The 8,631-nt window shown below is 35.7% G+C and overlaps 1 pseudogene; it reads right to left on the reverse strand.

The window, feature by feature from the left end:
* Positions 1-6,820: 6,820 nt before the first annotated feature.
* LOC101637084 lies at positions 6,821-7,800 on the reverse strand (annotated as a pseudogene).
* Positions 7,801-8,631: the final 831 nt, after the last annotated feature.

Genomic DNA, 8,631 nt, shown 5'->3' on the forward strand with positions numbered 1-8,631 from the left:
ACAAGCTGACTGACACAAGTACACTGCTGAGGTGAGCAGCAAGCAGGCCAGGAGAGGTCTGCCGCACCATGTGGATCACGTCCAAGGCAGGGATCAAACTCATGCTGAAGTAGCCTTAGCTTCTTAGTGCTGTGCTTTAACCTGCTGCACCACCAGGGAGGGCCCTGATTTTTTTTTTTTTTTTTTGTGGTTCCACATTAATTCTGTAACATTTGTTGTATTTCTTTGAAAAACGCTATTGGGATTTTTATTGGAATTGCATTCAGTCTATAAATTGCTTTTGATATATATAGTAGTTTAAAGAAAGGATGTCCATTTTGCCAATGTTGATTTTTACAATCCATGAGCAAGGAATGCCTTTCTATTTATTTGTGTCTTGCTCTATCTCTTTTAACAAAATTTTATCAATTTTATTTTTTGTTCTATGGATCTTTTACCTCCTTTGTTAGGTTTATTTGCAGGTATTTACTATTTTTCATTAAATTGTGAATGAGATGGCTTCTTAATTTCTTATTCTAGTTTATTGTTTGCATTTAAACAGTGGCTGATTTTTGAGTATTGATTTTGTATACTGCTCAGCTGGTTTATTGCTCAGATTAGTTTTTTGTGTGGTTTTAAGGTTCTCTGTGTATATCATCATATCTTCTGCAAATAATAATACCTTTACTTCTTTCCCAATTCAGATTCCTTTTACAGATTTTTCTTGCATAATTCCTCTAAGTAGGAGTCCTAGTACTATGTTGAATAGTAGTGGTGAAAATGGTCATCCTTGTCTTGTAGCAGAACTTAGAAGAAATTTTTCAGTGTTTCATACAACTTTTATTGTGTTAAAACACATTCTGTTTATCCTGAAATTTTCAAGGGTTTTCATTATAAATGTATGCTGGATCTTATCAAGTGCTTTCTCAGGATCAATTAATTTGTAATTTCCTTTTTGTTGGAGTGGTAAAATATGATAGTTTATTTTTAGATATTGAATATTTTTAGTATTGCTAGGTAGCCCTTGGTAATGGCATAATCTTTTTAATGTTTTGCTGCGTTTAATTTGCTAATATTTGGAGGATTTTTCCAATTAAGGATATTGGGCTATAGTTTTCGTTTTTCGTGTTGTCTTTGGTCTTAGTATTAGCATGTTGTTAGCCTCATAAAAAGTGTTTGTAATTTTTTCTTATATCTCAATTTTTGGAAAGAGTTTGTATGAGGTGGGTAATACTTTATACTTGAAGGTTTGGTAGAATTGATTTATGAAGATGTCTGGTCCTGAACATTTCTGAATACTGTTTAAAATTCTTTGCGATTGGTCTTTTCAGGTTTTCTAGTTCTTCCTTATTCACTATCAGATAGTTGTGTAGTTTCAGGAATCTGCCCATCTCTTAGATTATTTTGCTTATTAGCATATGCATATTCACAGTAATTTGTTATTTTTCTCTGAATTTCTGCTGTATCTTTTGTAAATTCTTTTTCTTTTCTGATACTTTTTATTTGAGTCTTCTAAATTTTTTAGTTAGCTTAGCTAGAGGCTTCTCTATTTTGTCTATTTTTCAACAAACCAGATTCTTGTTTTATTAATCCTTTAGATTATCTTATTGATATCTTTTTCAGTTATTTCTGCTCTAATTTTAATTATTTCTTACCTTCTACTGGCTTTGGTATTTTTTTGTTCTCCTTTTTTTTTTATTAGACCTTGAGGTGAGATAGCAGGCTATTTATTTGGGTTCATTCTATTGTCTTGATGTGGGCTTGTATTGTTATATACATCCTTCTTAGTACTGCTTTTTCTTTGTCCCATATGTTCTGAAAGGTTATGTCTTCATTATCATTTGTCTCAAGTTCTTTTTTACTTTTTAAAATTTTCTCATTTAACCAGTGTATCATTCAGTCTCCATTTGTTAGAGTATTTCCTTGTTTTAATTTTGCATTTGATTTAGTATACTGCCTTTATGGTACAAGAAGATACTTGGTATGATTTCAATCTACATCAATTTTCTGAAGAACCAATATGTGGTCAGTCCTAGAGAATGACATGTATCTTCTTCTCAACAATGTGCATTCATTTTGAGGAGGGGTGGTGGGAGATGCAGTGGCTACAAGTACCTATTAAACACATCTGCTCTAGTTTTTTGTTAGAGTAATAGTGTCCTGGTTTATTTTATTATTCCTTTTTTTTGTTTTAGAGTAACAGTGCTTTGATTTAATTTCTGATTCATTGAATTGTGAGTTGGTGAAAATGAGGTGTTGATATTTTCAATCACAAATTATATTCTTCAATAACTGTTTTCAGATTTGATATTAATTTCCTGTTGTAATTTGGTGTTCCTTTGTTTGGTAAGTATGTATTGATGAGTGTTAGGTCTTCCTGTTTTACTGCTTCCTTAATCATTATATACTATCCATCCCTTTCTTTTCTTACCTTTTTAAGCTTAAAGGTATTTTTTCTGATATAAGTATGGCTCTCCCTGCCTTTCTTTTGGTATCATTTGCTTGTAGAATTGTTTGCTTTACAGGCTTTGTTTATCCCTGGAACTTAGGTGTGTTTCATAGAAAAAGTAGGAGGTAGGATTATATTTCTTCATCCAAGTTCATACTCTTTGTGTTTTTACTGTTTGGTTCAGTCCATTGGTGTTCAGAGTGATTATTGTTATCTAAAGGTCTGCTACTGATATTTTTCTGTTTTATGGTTCTTTTCAATTGCACACTTCTTTATATTTACTCCTATTTTCAGTTTAAATATTAATGTTCCTTATAATATTTATTGGAGTAGTTGTTTAGTGGTTGTAAATTCCCTAAGATTATTTTTGTCTGAGAAAAACCTTTATTTTTTTGTCACTTCTGAGGTAGAACTTTGTATGATTAAGTACTTTTGGCTGCAAACGTTTATGTTGGGATATTTCAACTAAGCACTCCATTCTCCTCTTTCCTGTAGTAGTATTCAGAAGTCTGATGCTAGAATAATTGGGGCTTCTTTAGAGATTATCTGTTTTTTCTCCTTCATCAGTTTCATTATTTTTCCATGTCTTAGACACTTGGAAGTTTTACTACTATATATATCTTACTGTAGGTTACTTTTGCTTAGATATCTTGGTGTTCTTTTAGTTTCTGTATTTTTATGTTCAGTTCCTTCTTCATGTTTGGGAAGTTTTCTTAATTTTTCAGTTCTCTGCTCTTTCTTCTTCTGGAACACCTATGATTGTTATATTTCATTGCCTCATTGTGGTAGATAATTCCCAAAGTGTTGCTTTATTCTTTTCCTTTGCATCCATCTTTCTTTTTTCTATTTTGTTTTCTTCCTCCTTTGTATTGTGAGAACACTGATTAACTCTTCCATTTGGCTGATACAATTTCTATGGATTTCTCTGGAATTTTTCATCTCACCCATTGATCTTTCTGTATCCTGCAATTCTGTTATTTTTTTTTGTTTAAGGTTTCAAATTTGTTTTTCTGTTCCTTGATTATGTTTCTGATAATATGCATACTTTACTGAGATTTTTTTTAAATCCCAAATTATTTTTTCTGAGTTTTCCCTATATTTTTCCAACTCTTTAACTTTTTTAAACATGTTAATTTTGAATTCTGTCTCTGGTAGGTAAAAAATGCTCCTGCATGTCTTTGTGGTTTGGTTCTGGCATTTTGCTTTCCTCTCTTTGGTGTTTTGCTTCCCGGTAGACTTGCTTGGTCACTTGCATTTTTCATTTTCCCCTTTGTTTGCTTTGAGTTTGTTCTGCTGAAATTAGGATGTTTATAGTATATTGGTCTTACTATCCCACTGTTCTAGGCATTTTGTGATTGACATGAATGGCAATTAGTGCCTTGTTGGGTATGCGGTGTTGCTGGAATCTCTCCAGTACCTCCTCAAGGTGATCCAGTCTGTGTGCTGTTGGAATGCTCATCTGGATGGTGGTCAGGCAGATCATCTGGCTAGCAGGACATCTGGGGCTGTAGAGGTGTGGCTTGTGGCAAAGGCCACTAACTGCTTACCCAGATGGTCAGGCCCTGCAAAGTAATATATAAATATCCTAAGATAGGAACCCTTATATACTTATCAACCATTTCAAATATCACATCTAAGAGTCTGACAAACAAAGCCTCTAATATGTTGTGATATTCTTTATGGATAGATGATAGACAAAAGAAAGATGATAGAGGAAAGTGATGTCCATTATAACTTTTGCATTTCTAGAAAGTGAAAAATGTATTTTCACTTATTAATGTATTTGGGGAAAAGAAGCCAGAATTGTGCAACTATCTATGATGAGTATGCTCTTGTTTCTTTTTGGTCATTTTGTTCCCAGAAACATCACATTCCTTGGGAGAAACATTTGAAAATAATCAACTTGGAACCTCAAGTTGTATCTCAATCCAATAGACATAGAGTGAGGATTTCTTCCAAAGCCACATAGAAACTAGTAAGCAGACACTAAAAAATGGAAGAGACTACCTGTCCATAAAAATAATTCAGAGAAGACAGAACAACATGAGTAAATACATTTAAAAAATGAAAGCAATAGGAAATGGGCATTTTAATAACACATATCCCTTATTAATTTTTTTAATTAGGACTCACAACTAGAAAACAATTTCATTAGATTTTTACCTAATAATAGTCTGATCCTGGGCTCTCCCTGGTGGCACAACAGGTTAAAGTGCAGCACTGCAAGCCAGCCACAGCCACTTCAGTGTGAGTTCAATCCCCAGCCCTGGAGGTGACCCACATGGCATAACAAACCTCTCCTGTCTGGCCCACTGCTCCCTTCAGCATTGATCTGCCTGTTCTGCTCCCCACTCTGTCTCTGGTTAATGCTCTCCAAGCTCCTGCACCTCTGGCCTGTACCCCAGTTCTGTATGCATAAATAAATAAATCTTTAAAAAGAAATAATAATTTTCTGATTCTTTTTCTGACTATTCTAAATATTAAGAAATATTTCTCATGCTGAAAATAACATAAAAGTAGAACAATATTCCTGTTTAATTTTTGGTTTTGCTGAAAATTTCCTCTACTTAACCAGCAAGACTATTATCTTGCAAGTTCTGTTTCAATTCTTTTTTTTCTAAAGTATAGATAATTTGAGTAGAGAAGCTTAGAAGAAGGAAGGGTACTTAATGAGGAGAGAAGAAAGTAGAGAGAGAGAAGAACTAAGAGGAGAAAGAAGGGAAAGAAAGGAATGTGTAAACTAGAAAGAAAGGAAGAAAGTTTCCCTTGTACGTTTCCTATCAATACTTTCTCTTTTTAATCAAAGGACAACGATACAGTGAGGGATAGATTTGGACTTTTTCCAGTGAACTTAATAAGATATGCACATTCATATTTACTTAATACTCCAGTATAAATTAGAACATTTTTCTTTAACCCTTTCAATATAAGTTTTATTGAAATGCAATCCGTATGCCATAAAGGTGATCATTTTAAATATATAATTTAATGATTTTTATTGAATTTACAGTTATACAACCATCATCAAATCAACACTGGGACATTTCCATAACCCCTAAAAGAAACATTATACCCATTTGCTATATTAGGGTTTTTGTGTTAATGTTCTATTTGTTTTTAATTTTTAGAATAGCATAAGAGGAAAAATATTATCAAAGATAAGATAATCAGGAAGCAAATGTTGGGTTCAATTAGTAAATTATAAATACTTTCCAAAACAATGCCACCACCACAAATCATACTTTGAGACTTGTCTCACTATGCCAAATTATGCTCTTTGGCATTTCATTTCCCCCATGTTTCTAACAAACCCTTACAGAGCCTAAAATGATTCCACTGTCCAGTTTTTTTTTGTTGTTGTTGTTATTAAGTATGTGATGCAAACACTTTTATTTTCTTTTAAAAAGATAGATTTATTTATGCATACAGATCAGAACTGGAGTACAGACCAGAGGTGCAGGGGAGGTGAGAGGATTCACCAGAGACAGATAGGGGAGCACAACAGGTAGACTGACAAAGTATATTGCTAAGGAAGCAGTGGGAGAAACAGGAGAGGCCTGCTGTGCCATGTGGGTCAATTCTGGGGCCGAATATCAATCTCACACTGAAGTGGCTGAGGCCAGTTTGCAGTGCTGCATCCTAACCCATCGTACCACCAGGGAGGGCCTCCACTGTCCAGTTTAAAAAATAAAAAGGGTAAATTATTCTAGAATATTGGCCCCTTAGTTATTCTAGAATATGGTACATAAGACTGTGGACAAGAAAACACAAGCAAAGCTACCCCGAATTAGCAGTCTTACTTTTGAGACATTAAAGTTATGCCTGCATTTTATATAAAAACACAGATTTGGAATCAAGAACTACAGAATAACAGTTTTATTAATTTTATTAATGTTGTAAGAAAGACTGATATTGTGGACCTCCCAGAATAACTACATAGATCTTGACTTACAAGCTAAAATTCTATGTCAGAGTTATCACAAAATTGTAATATACTGGGATGATAACATGGATATTGAGTCAAGCTAACTTTGCCTTGAATTCTAACTGAGCTGTTGAGTAATTTCAAGCTCTTTGGCAAATAATTTAATCATTCACAGCCTCAATATTCCCTTTCAAAATAAAGAAATAATATTAAACTATTTCATTTTTGTCAACATTAAGTGAAAACATGTAAGTTAAGTACTTAGCATTTAACAGAAAATAAAGCTTTTGTCTGGATACAGTGTACTTTACTGATGGCATAACAAGGCAGGAATTCCTAAGCCATTCTTCCTTTCTAGGGAATCTGAAATGGAATTGTCACAGGTCAGAAAATTCTCAATCCAATGTATGGGTGGCAGAAGGAATTCTCAGCTTTGCTCTCATTGTGGCTGGTGGCCCAGGGTTTTTTTACTTACTGGAGGCCATGCAGACCATAAGGTCTTTCACCATGTTGCTGTAGCCAAATTCATTATCACACCAGGAATTGAGCTTGAAATGTTTGAGGGTAATGCCATCTCCAGAATCAAAGTTGAAGAAATGGGCGTCATTGTTGGAATCACAGGAGGAAGATTGTTCCTCAATGTAGCCTAGGATGCCCTTGAGGGGGCCTTTTGACACTTGTTTCTCCACTTTCTTGATGTCCTTATGTTTGGCAGATTTCTTCAGATAACAGATCAGATCCACAACCTACATGTTAGGGGTGAGACATGGCATGCCATGCCTGGCCGCTTCCTGTTCAGCACAGAGATGGCCTTGCCCACAGCCTTAGTGGCACCAGTAGAAATAGGGATGTTGTTCTGGGCGTCCCATCAGTCATAATGCCATAGCTTCACAAACAGGCATCCCATGGTCTTCTAAGTGGCAGTGATGGTATGGACAGTGGTCATGAGTCTCTCCGGTATGCAAAAATTGTCATGGATGTCCTTGGTCAAGGGAATTATGCAGTTGGTTGTGTAGGAGGCATTGGTTACAATCATGTGGGAGTCATATTTCTGATGGTTCACACCCATCGCAAATATGGGAGCATCAACATAAGGGGCAGACATGTTGACCCTTTTGTCCCTAGCCTTCAAGTGAGCACCAGCCTTCTCCAATGTAATGAAGACATCAGTGAATTCCATCACATATTAAGTGCCAGTATCACCCCCACTTGACTGGCAGAATCTCACTCCTGAAACATAAATATTTTCCACTGATGATAAGTTTTCCTTTCTCAACCTTGATTGTGTCATTGGATTTGCCATGGGTAGAATCATACGGAACATGTTGACTATGCAGTTAATGTCAATGAATGGGGTCACAATAGTATCCACTTTGTCAGACTTAAAAGCAGCCTTGGTGACCAGGAGCTCAATCTAGTCAAATCTGTTCATTCTGACCTTCAGCATGGTATCTCAAGAACATGCTGTCACTCAAGAGAAGAAGGGACCATTTGTAGACCAGGGAGGTGCAGACAGCAATAATATTTTCTTTCTTTTTTTTTTTTTTAAAGATTTATTTATTCATACAGAACTGGGGTACAGCCAGAGAAGCGGAGAGTGAGAGGATTTACCAGAGACAGAGTGGGGAGCAGAACAGGCAGACTCAGAAGTACACTGCTGAGGGGAGCAGCGGACGGGTCAGGAGAGGTCTGCCACGCCATGTGGATCTCCTCCTGGGCAGGTGAGGATCCAACTCATGCGGAAGTGGCTTAAGCTTCTTAGTGCTGTGCTTTAACGCACCACGCCACCAGGGAGGGCCAATATTTCCTTTTTTAACCACTGTTTATTCTGCCTCCCTATTTCTTTTCTTCTATTGTCCTCTCCAGACTGCTCTCAGTCTCATTCTTTGTTCCTTGTTTCCTTTCTGTCCTTTACTCCTAGTGAATAGTTCAAATACCCCTAGCAAATACTTGCTTTCTTTTCAACTGACACAGAAGATCTTACAAAATATCTCTGTGAGGTATTTACAAATAATGGATCTCCTCTGAACACAAAAAGCACAAGAATGCAATCACTATACTCACGCTGGCTCACCTACTATCTTAGCCTTTTCTCATCATGTCCTGCTACCACTTAGCCCTCACCTTAAGTACAGCTGAGCTTTGATGATTCAAATCAAGTGTCATGTAAAAACACGTTCTTCAGGGTTGTAGCCTTACATATATTCTTGAGTTTTCCAACCACTCCCTGTCAGTTTATGCTAAATTATATTTTGTTGATTGCTTTTTGGAAGGTGCT

This window comes from Condylura cristata, unplaced genomic scaffold (assembly GCF_000260355.1).
Source record: "Condylura cristata isolate star-nosed mole 26May11 unplaced genomic scaffold, ConCri1.0 scaffold00019, whole genome shotgun sequence".
Lineage (NCBI taxonomy): Eukaryota > Metazoa > Chordata > Mammalia > Eulipotyphla > Talpidae > Condylura > Condylura cristata.